Consider the following 3,892-nt stretch of genomic DNA (forward strand, 5'->3'; position numbering starts at 1 on the left):
TGTCACTTAATCAAATGTGTGTGTGTGTGTGTGTGTGTGTGTGCATATATGCGCTCAGCTCCTTATCTGCTCTCCTTGGCTTCCAGCCAAAAGGCGTTTCCCTTTTTACTGCAATTTTTCTGCTTTCAACACATGCAGAAATCCTTTTATTTCTTAGATTAGATTACTTTTTTAAAGATTTTACTTCCTCAATCTCTACCAACATCAACAGTTTGTTTTACATTCAACTTCTTCTGTCACTTAATCAAATGTGTGTGTGTTTTTCACAGGACATCTGTTTCCCGTCTGATCCAGCAGCCGTCAAGCAACCCTACAGCCCCTCCGTTCCATGTCCACCAAACAGCACACGAGCCTTTAAGCACAATGTTCCTCTCAAGCTAAGCAGCCAACTCTCTCCCAAACAGCAAAACAATCATGCAGCTTTTTAAAAATGCATTTTTTCAACAGCCAGCATCCTGCATTCCAGAAAAACAACACATCCTCTGCATTCCTTCACAGCCAGCATCAGCACAATTTTTTTTCTGTCCCTATTTAAGTAATAAAGGTCTGTTCCTTTATATTTACTGAGTTTGTTTGTCTTTTATTTCATTGTATTTTATATGTTTTAACAACTATTTTAGATTTAGTTGCCTTATTATTATTAATGGTATAATTGTTTACAAAACAAAGATTTTCCTCTGTGCACAGTTTTCTCTTTCCTTTTTCAGGCCTTTTTTAGATCTTTTTTAGATCTTTTTAGACAAGCTTGTCACTATTTTTAAAGACGTGTGCTTTTAACTTTAATCATTTTAGGGTCTAATTTAGCATACAAAATACATATTTTTCTCTTACGTCTGTCGCTCTTCCTTAGCACCCAGACACTGCGTCAGGCAATTGCAGCTTTTTTTTAACTCTTACGTCTGCTGCTTGACTCCGAACCCAGACACTGCAAATTTACAGCTTTTTAACTCTTACGTCCGTAGCCTTTCCACTGCTCACAGACACCGTAGCTTACGGCTTTTTTTAACTCTTACGTCCGTAGCTCTCCACCGCTCCCGGACACTGCGATATCACAGCTTTTTATGTCGACAAAAGAGCTGTTTTTTTATTTCCAATTTTGAATTCTGTCGGTTTTGACCTATAATTTAAATTTTTATATATATTTTTTGAACAGCCCTCAAAACATGCATGTTTTTTTAGTACATCCCTGGAGCTGGCAAAATGATTCTCCCAGGTTCATGAGCCTGGCCACACAACATCCCCCAGCCGAGAGGGGAAAAAAAGGAATCACTTTTTAGATTAAAAGTATRTATTTACCTCTGGGCCCCGACTCCTTTCAGTTCCCTCCCAGCAGAGAATGGTAGCAGTCAGATGCCCAACCCACGTTGGTGCGCCAAAATGTAGTGGCAAAAAGATCCACCTATCAAGATGAAAAATGATGAGGAGACATGGCTTTCGGCCAGCCAGAGGGAGTTTTTATTGAGTTCAGTCAGTAACAAGCTTCAACCGACAGATCAGACCTTCCAAACTGAACTGACGCATTTAGAAACCCATAACCTTTTATACCCCAGTTGTTTGTGATAACACAACGCCAGGAAAGGATGGGCCTTTCCCAGAACTGGGCTGGAAATTCAACACCAACCAATACACACTCACGAAGTGTTTTTTTAAACCACTGATGACGTAATCTTTTCCAGAATATTCTACCAGATGTGACACCTTATTCTGACCTTTTGTTCTATTAAAGTTACTGCTAAAAGCCTCAACAGCAGCAGTCGTCCGTATGATGGACCCACAAAACCCCGGAGCAGACAAAGCCTCTGCCGCCGCCGCCATGTTCGCGATACGGTCCGAGACAGACAGCCGGCCGCTGCGAGCGCTCTCCGTTCCTGGAAGCTTCCGTAGTTGACAACGCCAAAAACTGTCGTGGGAACTCGGGCAGAAACACGTTGAAAGGATGTTAAAAAGACAAAAAGTCTTGCGGGTATGGTCGTAAAATCATTTATTAATGGGCAGACAAAGAACAGAAAACAATCAGGAAGTCTATTGAATGTGGGCCCGCCTGTCATAGGCTGGCAAGCAATGTTATACTCTCAGCTAACACCATGTGATAATGAACAACCAATCACAACCTGCCTCATCCTGTTACGTGAAAATAGGTCAACTTGATGCTGACGTCTGGAAGATATCAGGAGATATGAACAGTGGTCAGTTTCAAGGTGATACAGAAATAATTAGTCCATGACAGTTTCAAGAAAACTTTCGAAGGTTATCTTGAGAGAACGGATTACGAGTGCGCGCGCAACGCGTTATAGTACGCGCACACCGCAGCTCTTGATGTAAGACGCGAGTTGATTTATAGTTTTGTAAACGATTATCGTATTTCAAGGGCATCAGAAGCAATTGTGGAACGCGTTGCGCGGTTGGTGGTCATGCAAGGACCAATGTAAACTAGCATTTGTTTTGGTTTGTAGTTTAGCATACCACATGTTATGTAGCAGAGTGTTGTGCGTACAAGACAATCTGATGTTTTGTACAATCTTCCTACGATGTGTTGCACAACATGTTACACGTGTACGCTACACCCAAATATCAAGTAACTGAGAGAACGTTTCGAGAAAACTTTCGAAGGTTGTCTTAAGAGAACGGACATACGAGCGCGCGGGCAACGCGTTATAGTACGAGCACATCGCCGCTCGTGGCGTAGGAGGCGAGTAGTTTTTATAGATTCGTAGATAATTATCGTATTTCAAGGGCATCAGAAGCGATCATGTAACGCGTCACGCGGTAGGTGGTCATGCAAGGACCAATGTAAACTAGCATTTGTTTTGGTTTGTAGTTTAGTGTACCACGTGTTATGTAGCAGAGTAGGGCTCATATAAGACAATCTGATGTTTTGTACAATCTTCCTGAGACGCGTTGCACAACATGTTACACCTGCACACTACACCCAAATATCAAGTAGCCGAGAGAACTTTTCGAGAAAACCTTCAAAGGTTGTCTTGAGAGAACAGAAGTAAGAGCGTGCGGACAACGCGTTATAGTATGCGCACACCGCAGCTCATGGCATAAGAGGCAAGTTGTTTTTATAGTTTCGTAGACGATTATCGTATTTCAAGGGTATCAGAAGCGATCGTGTAATGCATCGCGCAGTAGGTGGTCATGCAATGATCAATGTAAGCTGGCATTTGTTTTGGTTTGTAGTTTAGCATACCACGCATTATTTAGCAGAGTTTGGCGCGTATTAGACGATTTTATGTTTTGTACAATCTTCCTAAGACGCATTGCACATTATGTTACACGTGTAACCTACACCCAAATATCAAGCAGCCGAGAAAACGTTTCGAGAAAACTTTCAAAGGTTATCTTGAGAGAACGGACGTACGAGTGAGCGCGCAACGCGTTATAGTACGCGCACACCTTAGCTCGTGGCATAAGAGGCAAGTTGTTTTTATAGTTTAGTAGACGATTATCGTATTTCAAGGGCATCAGAAGCGATCATGTAACGCGTCGCGTGGTAGGTGGTCGTTCAAGGACCAATGTAAACTAGCTTTTGTTTTGGTATGTAGTTTAGCGTACCACGTGTTATGTAGCAGAGTATGGCACATATAAGACTATCTGATGTTTTGTACAATCTTCCTGTGACGCATTGCACAACATGTTACACGTGTACGCTACACCCAAATATCAAGTAGCCGAGAGAACGTTTCGAGAGAACTTTCAAAGGTTGTCTTGAGAGAACGGAAGTATGAGCGCGTGGGCAACGCGTTATAGTATGCGCACACTGCAGCTCATGGCGTAAGAGGAGAGATGTTTTTATAGTTTCCTAGACCAGTGTTTCCCAAAGTTGGGGTCGGGACCCAAAGTGGGGTCCCGAAACATCAAGGTGGGGTCCTGAAAAATTTTTCTGAAT

Source organism: Austrofundulus limnaeus, unplaced genomic scaffold, assembly GCF_001266775.1.
Source record: "Austrofundulus limnaeus strain Quisiro unplaced genomic scaffold, Austrofundulus_limnaeus-1.0 Scaffold579, whole genome shotgun sequence".
NCBI classification, from domain to species: Eukaryota; Metazoa; Chordata; class Actinopteri; order Cyprinodontiformes; family Rivulidae; genus Austrofundulus; species Austrofundulus limnaeus.